At 43.4% G+C, this 13,516-nt stretch overlaps 1 protein-coding gene across 4 annotated transcripts in view; it reads right to left on the reverse strand.

Annotated features, from left to right (window-relative positions):
* The window catches only part of METTL16 (methyltransferase 16, RNA N6-adenosine), a 193,340-nt gene that overhangs the window by 56,295 nt on the left and 123,529 nt on the right, over window positions 1-13,516 (reverse strand). The window lies entirely within an intron of this gene.

Below are 13,516 nucleotides of genomic sequence, written 5' to 3' on the forward strand. Positions count from 1 at the left end.
CTTCACTAGTGTACCTTCAATTTGCCATTTTGGGCTCTAAATTTAGGGGTACACTAGTGAGACTCACAGGCAAAAAAGCTCCTGTCAGTGACTGTATCAAAACGCTACCAAAAAACTGTTAGCGATTGCAGGGATCAGGCCTGACTCTGCGAACGCTGCAGTTATGTGTGCTTAGTGTTTTTTAAGTGTCAGTGATCGATTGATACTGCACTTGGGTGGGCTGGGCTGGGCCGAGGGGCAAAACGCAGGTACTAGCAGGTTTCCTGGGCTGATCCCGCTACCACTGCGTTTTTGGGGACCCTAAACTGCTGGGGACGCTAGTATAGATCTGATCGGATCAGATATTGATCCGTTCAGATACTATAACACTAAGGGAGGTGTAGGCTGCGTGCGTGGGTGTTAGCGGTACTGGCGCTAACCTGACGCTGCCTGGGGCGACGCAGACCTTATCTGACCCTAAAAACTTAACTTACATCATCGCCGGGCAATTAGGGGGTTAAACCTTTATAAGGTAATAAACGGCGGGTGCCCTGAAACTATAATAAACAAACTAACTAACCAGCGTCACCCGTAACACTTATACGGTGATCACTGGTGAAAGGGTTAACTAGGGGGCAATCAAGGGGTTAAAACCTTTATTAGGTAGTATATGGGGGTCCCTGTCACTATAAAACACTGACGGCGAACCTATATACTTACCTCACTAACTAGCGTCACCAGTGACACTAATACAGCGATCAGAAAAACGATCGCTTAGTGACACTGGTGACGGGGGGTGATCAAGGGGTTAACCTTTATTAGGGGGGGTTAGGGAGTACTCTAGACCTAAAGGGGGGTACCCTAGACCTAAAGGGGGCTAACCCTAACTGCCCCAACACTTATAACTGTCACAAACTGACACCAATGCAAAAAAAAAAAAAAACTGCTATTGGTGTCACTGTGACAGGGGGTACAGGGGGGTGATCGGGGGGTGACTGGGGGGTGAAAAGTGTGCCTGCGTGTTCTACTGTAAGTGTAGTGTTGTGCAAACTCACATTGATGTCTTCTCTCCTCAGCGCCGGAACGAAAAGACCGGCTCGAGGAGAGATGACATCACTTCCTCCGCTTCTGTTTACATTACAGAAGCCGAGGAAGCTTGTCATTCGCCAGGAGCGATCACGAGGGGGGAGCCACGAATGAGTGGCCTCCCCCTCACCTTTGATCGCCCCTGACGATAATCCGACCTCCACAGGCACCGGGGGGGGGGGGGGGTCGGGCAGGCAAGGCAGGGCAGGCAAGGACGAACAGGTAAGTCCTTATGCCTGCCCGTGCCATTCTGCCGACGTACATCGTCGTGCGGCGGTCGGCAACTGGTTAAAGGTCATGGAGTTGCCTAGCCAGTCTCCAGCCCTTAATCCTATAGAAAATTTATGGAGGGAGCAGAAGCTTCGAGTTGCCAAGCGACAGCCAAGAAACCTTAAAGCGGGGGTCCACCTATCTATCGTTTTTTTTTTTTTTGAGTTCATTCACAAACTTTTCTTCTCAGCATTACATACTCACATATTGTGTGTAATATGTCCGCCTGTGTCAGATTTTGTCGGAAAGAATAACTTATATTATTCACTGCAGGTGGTTTCCATCTTCATTGTGGGCATTTGAAGCCCACAAGCATTTATTTCCTGGATGCGGTGAATGCTGTGCTCCCAGCATTCACCGCTCATTCCCGCACATGCTCAGTGGCATCCTGGGAAGCCTGAGACTAGCTCCCAGGAGACTGTGAGGAGTCTGGGAGAGGCTAGAAACACGCCTACTCCCATGGGAGGAGAACCAGGAAGTGCAAAGAAGAATAGAAAAATAAAAGGTAATTACGGCGATTTAAATTTTTTTAAATGGCATGTCAGCACCTAGGCAAGAAGAGAATACATACAGATATTGTTCAAAATTTGGGTGGAACCCCGCTTTAAGGAATTAGAGAAGATCTGTAAAGAAGAGTGGACCAAAATCCATCCTGAGATGTGTGCAAACCTGGTAACCAACTAAAAGAAATGTCTTACCTATTTGCTTGAGGATTAAATACTTTTTTTTTTTACTGAGCTACAACATTTGTATCGTGTTTTTTCTGGATTAATGGTTGATATTCTGTTTCATTTGTTTGTAAGTGTCGAAATTAGCAAAATCTACAGGAGAATAAATAATTATTTTCCCCCCTGTGCATATATATATATATATACATACACAAACACACACGTATACAGGCTATTTTGTCAAAAGCATTGAAATGCCTGCCTTTACATGCACATGAACAATAATGGCATCCCAGTCCTAGTCCGTAGCGTTCAATATTAAGTTGGGCCACCCTTTGCAACCCGACAGAACACCTTTGGGATGAATTAGAGCAGAGACTGTGAGCCAGGCCTTCTCGTCCAACATCAGTGCCTGACCTCACAAATGCGCTTCTAGAAGAATGGTCAAACATTCCAATAGACACACTCCCAAATCTTGTGGACAGCCTTCCCAACATAATATTGAACCCTACGGACTAAGAATGGGATGCCATTAAAGTTCATATGCGTGTAAAGGCAGGTGTTCCAATACTTTTATAATATATAATTATTTACTTTTAGCAGAGGCCCTAGAGAATAAAATGGTGGGTGTTGCAATTTTTTTTATGTCACACGGTACTTGTGCAGCAGTTTTTCAAACGCAATTGTTTAAAGAACTTTTTTGCTCACAAACACTATACAGTACCCATTTCTTTCTCAAAATGTAAAAGCGCTAGAGCGCTGGGTAAATAGATACCAAACAAGGCACGCTTTAAAATGGAGTATGCCCATGGAACGGCGCCAGACTATGGTACCTAAAAATCCCTATTAGAGACGCTTTAAAAGCATTCAAGGTTACCAGTTTAGAGTTACACAGGACGGCAAGAGATCCTCTTTCACATAAAAGTGGTTCCAGTGGTGGATTCACCACGGAATCACTTTTATGGCTGCAGAAGTGGTGACCCCCCCTCTCCCGCCGCTTCCTGGTCGTTTCCACCGCTTACCGGAGAGATCAGAAGCAGCGGAAACTATCGGGTCCGATGGCCTGATGGGCAGAAAGACGAGTGAGGGCAAGATGACCCCCACTCGACTCTATGCCCTTGGAGGACCGGAGCGATGTCAAATGTCACTTCCGTGTAAATGTGAGATCTAAGTTTTCATTAAAGAGGCTCTTTCATGCTTATTTCTATTACAAGGGATGTTAACATCACACGCAGAAGTGAACACATACGCAAGTCGCGCCCACATATGTAAACGGTGTTCAAACCACACGTGAGTTATTACCACGATCATTAGAGCAAGAGCAATAATTCTAGCCCAAGACCTCCTCTGTAACTCCAAACAGGTAACCTGTAAACATTTTTAAAGCGTCGCCTATAGAGATTTTTAAGTACCGTAGTTTGTCGCCATTCCATGAGCATGCACAATTTTAAAGCATGACATATTAGGTATCAATCTACTCGACGTAACGTCATCTTTCACATTATACAAAAATTTGTCCATGAATCCCTCGGCTGTCCAGTACTCTCCCTCCTGATTGGCTGAGACACAGCAGCAGTGTCATTGGCTCATGCGGCTGTCAAAGTCAGTTAGCCAATGGGGGGGGGGGGGGGGGGGGGGTCGAACCGCAGCTCCGTGTCTAAATGGACACACAGAGCTGCAGCTAGGCTCGGGTGACCCCATAGCAAGCTGCTTGCTGTGGGGGCACTCAACAGGAGGGAGGGGCCAGGAACAGCAAAGAGGGACCTGAGAAGAGGAGGATCTGGGCTGCTCTGTACAAAACCACTGCACATAGGAGGCAAGTATAACAGGTTTGTTTTTTAAAAAAGGAGACTTTACAATCACTTTAAAGGCCTCACTCGCTTTACACACTGATCCAATAATGTTTTTTTTTTATCTTTGTGATCCAGCACACAAAGATACTCCCCAAGAGGTTTTCTCACTCGATGACAATGAGCCAGTCCCAAAGAGAATAATAGGTAGTAAGTGTAGTATTTTATTTAAAATTGTCAATAAAAAGTGAATATATTTACATTTATTTTTTGCCACAAGTTTCTGGAAAATTACAAAAACATTTTTTTTTTTTTTTGCACAAAGTTGATATATTTCTCACACATGCCATGGGAATATGTGAAATTACACCCCAAAATACATTCTGCTGCTTCTCCAGAGTATGGGGATACCACACGAGTGAGAGGATTTTTGGGAGCCTAGCCGCTTACAGGTGCCAAAAACCAATGACCGCCAGGTTTTCAAAGGGTGTAAATTGCGCATTTCACTTACTACCTATCACAGTTTCGGAAGCCCTGAAATGCCAAAATAGCAGAAACCCAAATTTGATAAGAGGCATGGTGAGTATTTTACAGATCTCATTTTCTTTTAAAAATTGAAAAAAGAAAAGAAAAAGTAAATTTTCTAAATTTTCCCAAAAATTGTGGCAACAAATGAGATCTGCAAAAAACTCACCATGCCACTTTGCAAACACCCTGGGGTGTCTATTTCTGGTTTGCACTATCCTGGCATTTCAGGGCCTTCAAAACTGTGATAGGTAGTCAGGAAGTTTAATAAAGAAATAATGTCCTTAAAAGCCTGAAAGTGCTTAGTGGACTTCGTGGTCCAGTAGGCGGCTACACTGCCTACACTGCCCCATACTCAGAAAAAGTAACAGAATGTATTTTGGGGTGTAATTTCACATATACCCATGGCATGTGCGAGCAATATTATTTAAGTGACAACTTTGGGTAAAAAATATAATAATAATTTTCAAGAAACTTGTGGCAAAAAATAAACTACTCCATGGGCTCCATATGCCTCTCAACAAACACCTTAGGGTGTCTACTTTCCAAAAAGGCGTCATTTGGAGGGTCTTTGAACTGTCTTGGGATTTATGCACAACATTAGAAGCTTATGTCACACATCACCCACTCTTCTAACCACTTTAAGAAGACGAAGCCTTTTCTAACACAAATTTTTTTTTGCTAGAAAATTACTTTGAACCCCAAAACATTATATTTTTTTTAAAGCTGAAGCCCTACAGAATAAAATGGTGGGGAAAAAGAAAAAAGAAGTCTCATTGCACTCTAAGTTCAGGCTCATCAAACCTTAAATCCGGGAATAAGGATCCACGGTCAAAAGGATGTATGTCCAGTACTCCTATGGAGTCTTGTCTCCAGTGGGAAGGATCAGGGTGGAGTACATCAATCAGCAGCCTTACTGAAAGTCAATGCAGGATGTATCACGTTAAGATGTGGGTGGGGATGGACAACGGCTCGGATTGTGGTGCAGCAGGGCTCATCAGATCTGGAAGTCCTCAATAACATGTAGAAAACAAAGGTGGCCACAGTGCAATCATCAATACGAGCATGTATCATTTTTTTAAAAGCATAAAAAGCATTTGCTTACACATGGGTAAGCAAATGGCTGCAAAACTGTGAAGATGGTGAAGAGCAGCCCAGCAAGCCGTCAAAATCAGCTGTCATGCACGGACTGCATGACCGCCAGAGGAGGTAGGCAGCATTTTTGGGCTTACTGGCCCAAAGCAGCAACCATCAAGATAAAAGGGGGCGTGTACAATGCATTTCAGAGGCCCTGCCTCCTTTTTCAAGTATCAAGGATACCGGCCGGCTCTGCTCTTCATCATCATCACAGTTCTGCAGCCCTTTGCTTATCCATGTGAGAGTGTGCTTTTATCCTTTTAATAAATGATACATGCTTGTATTGATGTTTGCGCTGTGGCCACCTTTGTTTTCTACATAAAATGGTGGGTGTTGCAATTTTTCTTGTCACACAGTATTTGCTCAGCGGTTTTTCAAACGCAAATTTTTTTGAAGAAAAATATACTTTTTGGAATTTTAAATGCACAAACACACAATATATTGCCCAATTGTTTGGAAAAAAAAAATATGATCTTACGCACAGTAAATACATACCAAACACGCTGTAAAATTGTGCATGCCGGTGCAGCGACGTCAAACTACCGTATTTCCTGGCGTATAAGATGACAGTTTACACTTAAATTACACAGCCAAAAAGCGGGGGTCATCTTATACGCCAGGTATGAAGCGGTCACGATGGATTTCAGCCCGCCTGGTGCTCGGTAATACCATATACATACAGCATGCACCGCTCAGCGAATCCCGGCGATGCACTCTGTTGATGAATACAGAGCCTGCTAAGCCTGCTCGGATTGGAGTAACAACCTCGGCCAATCCGAGCACGATACATTACAATGAGTCAGAGCCGCACGGGCTGATGATGTCACAGCCTCTGACAATCTGCCAATCCGAGCAGGCTTTGTATCCATCAACAGATTAGTAAAATACATTGCCTGCCGTAATTGGCTCAGCGGTGCACATTGTATTCTGCAGTGTACCTGGCGCTACTGTATTAACACAGCATCATATACTGTGTGTACCTGGGGCTCTACATATTAACAAAGCATCCTGTACTGCACATCCAGCTCTCCCTTAAAATACAGGTATGATTTATGGTGCTTTGGAGGAGAGGATTCATTGTTGCTGCCTACCAATTTTGGGATCTCTGGCACTTGTAGTTCACCAGTTTCCTTTTTCTGATGTTAAGTCTGATGGGTTTTTTTAAGTTTCTGATGTTTTTTTTTTTTTTTTAAATGGTGTTGCCTCGGAAGGGGGGTAGTCTTATACGGCGAGTATAGCCCAAAAAGTTTTCACTGGAAAAATAAGGGGTCGTCTTATACGCCCAGTCGTCTTATAGGCCGGCAAATACGGTACGTACATTTTAAAAAAAAAAGGCTTTACAGGTTACCACTTTAGATCTGCACAGGTCTAGTACTAGAATTACTGCCCGAGAAAACCATGGAAGGCAGCAGGAGGGGGGCTAATTAGCCGCTAGGATTCCTTTTATTTATAGCAGACCGCCGGTTGAAAAAAAACAATACCAAGATGATGTCTACACCTGCAGGCATCATCCCTGGATAACCACTCAAAGTCTAGCAACATACCAGTATGTTGCTGGTTCTTATTGGGCATATACAGTGGATATAAAAAGTCTACACACCCCTGTTAAAATGTCGGGTTTCTGTGATGTAAAAAAACAAGACAAAGATTAATCATTTTAGAACTTTTTCCACCTTTAATGTGACCTATAAACTGTACAACTCAATTGAAAAACAAACTAAAATCTTTTTTTTTTTTTTTTTGGGGGGGGGGTTAAACTAAAAAACGAAAATAATGTGGTTGCATAAGTGTGCACACCCTCTTATAACTGGGGATGTAGCGGTGTTCAGAATTAAGCATTCACATTCAAACTCATTTTAAATAGGAGTCAGTACACACCTGCCATCATTTAAAGTACCTCTGAATGACCCCAAATCAAGTTCAGCTGTTCTTGTAGGTCTTTCCTGACATTTTCTTAGTCGCATCCTACAACAAAAGCCATGGCCTGCAGAGAGCTTCCAAAGCATGAGGGAACTCATTGTTAAAAGGTAGCAGTCAGGAGAAGGTTACAAAAGATATACCATCGAACACAGCGAAGACAGTCATCATCAAGTGGAGAAAATATAGCACAACAGTGACATTACCAAGAACTGGACGTCCCTCCAAAATTGATGAAAAGATGAGAAGAAAACTGATCAGGGAGGCTGCCAAGAGGCCTACAGCAACATTAAAGGTGCTGCATAAATATATGGCAAGTACTGGCTGTGTGGTACATGTGACAACAATCTCCCATATTCTTCATATCTCTGGGCTATGGGGTAGAGTGGAAAGATGGAAGCCTTTTTTTTACAAAGAAAAACATCCAAGCCTGGCTAAATTTTGCAAGTCTCCCAAAAGCATGTGGAAAAATGTGTTATGGTCTGATGAAACAAAGTTTGAACTTTTTGGCATTCTCCAAAAGACACATTTGGAGCAAAAACAACACTGCACATCACCAAAAGAACACCATACCCACAGTGAAGCATGGTGGTGGCAGCATCCTGCTTTGGGGCTATTTTTTCAGCAGGAACAGGGGCCTTAGTGAAGGCAGAGGGAATTATGAACAGTTCCAAATACCAGTCAATATTGGCACAAAACCTTCAGGCTTCCGCTAGAAAGCTGAAAATGAAGAGGAACTTCATCTTTTAGCATGACAACGACCCAAAGCATACATCCAAATCAACAAAGGAATGACTTCACCAGAAGAAGATCAAAGTTTTGGAATGGCCCAGCCAGAGCCCAGACCTGAATCCCATTAAAAAACTGGAGGGTGATCTAAAGAGGGCTGTGCACAGAAGATGCCCTCGCAATCTGACAGATTTGGAGTGTTTTTGCAAAGAAGAGTGGGCAAATATTGCCAAATCAAGATGTGCCATGCTGATAGACTCATACCCAAAAAGATTGAGTGCTGTAATAAAAGCAAAAAGGTGCTTCAACAAAGTATTAGTGTAACCACTTAAGCCCCGAACCATTTGGCTGCCCAAAGACCAGAGCACTTTTTACGATTCGGCACTGCGTCGCTTTAACTGACAATTACGTGGTTGTACGACATGGCTCCCAAACAAAATTGATGTCCTTTTTTCCCCACAAATAGAGCTTTCTTTTGGTGATATTTGATCACCTCTGCGGTTATTTTTTGCGCTATAAACAAAAAAAAGCGCCAATTTTTTAAAAAACGCATTATTTTTTACTTTTTGCTATGATAAATTTCCCCAAAAAATATATAAAAAAACATTTTTTTCCTCAGTTTAGGCCGATATGTATTCTTCTACATATTTTTGGTAAAAAAAAACCACAATAAGCATTTATTGATTGGTTTGCACAAAAGTTATAGCGTCTACAAAATAGGGGATAGTTTTATGGCATTTTTATTATGACTGCGACATTATGGCGGATAGATCTGAAACTTTTGGCGTGATTTTGGGACCATTCACATTTATAAAGCGATCAGTGCAATTAAGAATGCATTGATTACTGTGTAAATGTGACTGGCAGTGAAGGGGTTAACCACTAGGGGGCAGTGTAGGGGTTAAGTGTGTCCTAGGGAGTGATTCTAACTGTGGGGGGGGCATGGCTATGTGTGACACGACACTGATCACCGCTCCCGATTACAGGGATCAGGTGATCAGTGTCCTGTCACTAGGCAGAACGGGGAAATGCTTGTTTACATCAGTATTTCCCCGTTCTTCCTCTCTGTGAGACGATCGCGGGTATCCGAGATCACACTCATGGAGGTCACGCGCGTGCGCCGCCCGCAAGCCGCTTCTTAAAGGGCAACGTACAGGTACGTTAATCTGCCTGTATGTGCCCTTCTGCCAACGTGAGCTGGTCGGCAATCGGTTAAGAGTGTGCACACTTATGCAACCATATTATTTTCGTTTTTTATTTTTACTTCCCTCCACCTAAAAGCTTTATGTTAGTTGTTCAACTGAGTTATACAGTTTATAGGTCACATTCAAGGTGGAAAAAGTTCTGAAATTATTTATCGTCTCATTTTTTTTACATCACAGAAACCTGACATTTTAACAGGGGTGGGTAGACTTTTTATATCCACTGTAAGTAATGTTCTTTTTTTTCCATGCAGCCTGTGGGCTGAACAAAAAAAGAAAACCTAACAGATTCCACGATCCACATTCAATTCAAAAAAGTGTGTGGTATGCCCACCATTAGAATATACCGCCCTGCATCCACCCACTTCTAATGATGGCCATACATGCAATGCTCTTTTTTTTCCCATTCAGCCCGTGGGCTTCCTCCATTCACATTGATCAATGTGGATAAAGAAATCTTTGCCAAAAAAAGTGAAAAAAATGCAGAAGCCTAGGGGCGATCCACCCAATGATTAACTACGGCCCCTGTGGGTGGGATGGGCATATACACTCTTTTTCTTTAACTGCGGAGGAGAAAGTTCCTCCTACAGCATTACAGTCACTGACATATGTATTCTGAAAGCACAGCCTGATGCTGTCAGAATAAACAGATCAGTACTGCAGCTGAATGGCGTTCCTGCAAAGCAATCAATGGTTAACAATAAAATCACAAAACTTTTTTTTTTTTGTAACTTGTAAACTTTCCAAGCTAGGGACTTTTAAAATGCGATAGCCAGTTTTCTGACTAACATCTTTCGAGACCTTGTGTGAATGTGTGCCCTAGACTGTGCCATGCTGTATCCTATACTAATACTCCACTAGTGTGTGGTAGCGACGGAAGCAGTCCTTGAGGCAGAGACCAGGTTGCCTAAGGCAGAAGGGACAAAAAAAGCGTGCGTTTCTTCTTATTCCGTGTCTGCTACAGACACATCTTTTTTGGGGTGACTTTTGGGTCAGGGTACCAGGAATGGGATCCAGAAAAGGCCTCTCAAGCAGCCAGCTCACTGCATCTGGATTGGGAGTTTGGGCCACAGCACTTTCTGGATACAAAAGGGCCATGATCTCTTTCTGAAATTTTAGGAAGGATACACTTCTTCCTGATACTTTGTATAGTACAAAAGAGTTGAACAGAGCCAATTGAAATAAATATACACCCATTTTTTCGTACCAGCGTCTGGCTTTAAGGGAAACGAAGTACGGCATCATCATCTGATCGTTGAACTACATCTCTCCCACGAAAAGGTTGTAGTCGTGGACACAGAGGGGCTTCTCAACAACACCAGTCGCCATTGTAATTTGGACTGTTGTATCTGCGTGAATGGGAGACAGGACGAAAACATTCCATTTGTCCTTCCACTTCACTGTGAGCAACTCATAATTTCTCAAGCAGGCTCTCTCTCCCTTTCTAAGTTGGGTATTTACAAGCTATTGGGGAAGCCCCGGCTATTAGGTTGCACGGTGCCACATGAGCCAATTTCTAGTTCAAAAAGGCATCTAAAAGGTGTCACGCTTGTATAAAAGCTGTCCATGTACAAGTAGTACCCTTTACGGAACAAGGGAGACACCAAGTCCCAAACAATTTTGACACTGCTCCCTATGTAGTCTGGGCAGTCGCGGAGTTCCACGTGACTATCTTTTCCCTAGTAAATCCTGAAATTACATGTATAGCCTGTTGCACTCTCATTTATACATATTGACCCCATATTTGCAACGCTTGCTGGGGAGAAACTGTGTGAAAGCAAGACGGTCAGAAAATTCATGAGGGATTCATCTATGCAGACATTTTGTTGGGGCGTATACAAGTCTGCAAAGGAGTCCCCAAGGACGACAGAGTTCATTGTTGTTGAAATGCATAAATCACATTATATTCTTGTATCTATGCCTGCTATGGCAGCAGAGAACACAGGCATATGATGAATCAGGTCTGTGGACCAATATGACGCGACTCATTTTTTTAAATTTTTTTTTAGTAATGCCCATGTTGAGGGTTAGGCCCAATTCCATTCGAATGATCTGGCAAGGAACGAATCTGGGTTGGTGGTGTTAAATTGCTTGGCATATAAACTGCTTTTGTCCACAATCGATACAAATTTTCAGTGAAAAACAGCTAAAAAAACAAGGGGAGTTAAATTTGCTGTTTTCCCCTGAATTCAGGGTTGGGCAGTGAATGGGGGAAGTACGGGTGGCTGCAGAATCTGTGGGCTGCCAATTAAGATTCAAAAGCACATCAGGAAGGACACTATGGGCTCTACGAGCCTGTGTTATAATTCTTGGTGGCTCAGCAACCTGGGCATGGGTTTGGGTACGCTTGACCTTAGAAGGGATCCCTTCTCCATCGTCTGAGCTATCTGTCAGGGTGCCACTGCTCTCTACAGGTTAGTATTCTGAGCCCGATTCTGGCAGTGAAGACTCCCCATTGCTCTCATCTGACATACTCAGAATCCTGTAGGCCTCTTCACTAGTGTACCTTTCCTTGTTCATTTTGGCCACTAAATTTACAGGTCCCTTTGGTAACTCATGGGTAAAAAAAAGCACCTGGCTGTCAGGGACTGCTTGAATGGCTACAAAAAAAATGACCTGCTAGTGCTAGCAGAGATCAGGCCTTATCTTGCTAATGCTGCGGTTCTGTGTGTATCAGAAGTGACAGTGATCTACTGACACTGCACTTGTTTGTTGGCGGGGGGGGGAGCAGAGGGGCTAAATGCAGGTGCTGGCAGGTGTTGGGGCTGATCCTGCTAACGCTGCGTTTTTGGGGACATTATACTATTGGGGACACTAGTATAGTTCTGATCTGATCAAAGATATTGATCCATTCAGAAACTATACTAGTACCCTGTTTCCCCGAAAATAAGACCTAGCGTGATTGTCAGTGATGGTTGCAATATAAGCCCTACCCCCCAAATAAGCCCTACCCTGTTTCCCCGAAAATAAGCCCTACCCTGAAAACAAGACCTACAAGGACTTTAACTAGGGCTTATTTGGGGGGTAGGGCTTATATTGCAGCCATCACGACAATCATGCTAGGTCTTATTTTCGGGGGAAACCGGGTAATGGAGGTGTATAGTGTGTCTGTGATCGTGTTACTGGCAATCGAAGGGTTAAAATTTATTAGTGAATATGTGGCAGGCAAACTGACGCTATCTGGGATTGACACTAAAGCTATCTGGTGTCACCTGTGACACTAATACAGTGATCAGGGCAGTGAAAGGGTTAACTGGGGCGGCGATAGAGGGGTTAAAATGTATTAGTGAATATGTAGCGGGTAGCCTGACACTACCTGGGACTGACGTTAACAGCCGCTAACGCTCTCTGGCATCACCCGCGACACCAATACAGTGATCAGCAAAAAATCTATACACTGTACCTAATCACAAATGGTAAATGTGCCTAACTATGTGATTTAGTGTCAGTGTAGTACTTTAACTCACTGTTTGATGTTTTCTTTTCTCTCTCTGGAACCAAAAAGGGCCCAACAAGAGAAGAGGACATCATTTTCCTGTGCCTGTGTGTTGTAAACACGGGCACAGGAAGATCTGTGATTTGCCCAAACTGACACCAGGTCCCAGCCAAAAATCGTGGCCCTCAGCTTGGGAACATGCAGGGGGCTCATATTTATACGTGTGATCCGTGATATGGGACACAGCTGCCGCCCTCTAGCAGTAAAACTGCTATTGGGCGGACGGCAACTGGTTGACCCAGCTCTAGCAGCTATATAGAGAAAAGTTTTAATTGAAGAGAAAAAATGTTGGAGAAAAAAATTAAGCCAGCAGAATTAGGTTAGACTTATCTAGCAGAGCTGAAAAAAAAATACACCCACCCTTCTAGGAACCTAGCAAAACACTTATGCATACTGGTAATGGGAGCGGTTATCTTGGGCTGGCCTACATTTTTTATGTTTTCCAGTGTCCAATCCTCCTGTAAGTGGTAGTATAACCCAAAAGCGTCCATCAATGGACGAGAAAGAAATGGCTCCCCTTGAGGGCAGTTGTATGTAGGTAGCTGTACTCTCTCTGCTCTATGTGCTGAGAGATTGCAGGGATTAGGATAGGAAATGTGTCTCACACAGTGTAACATTTCAGTGTGCTGTTCTGGGGACTAGTGGCAATCACAGTTACATGCCGGTATCACTGTAGCAAAGAAACCCAAACTTGACATTAGAAGTGATTGCTTTTCA

This window comes from Aquarana catesbeiana, linkage group LG02 (assembly GCF_042186555.1).
Source record: "Aquarana catesbeiana isolate 2022-GZ linkage group LG02, ASM4218655v1, whole genome shotgun sequence".
In the NCBI taxonomy this organism is placed as follows: domain Eukaryota; kingdom Metazoa; phylum Chordata; class Amphibia; order Anura; family Ranidae; genus Aquarana; species Aquarana catesbeiana.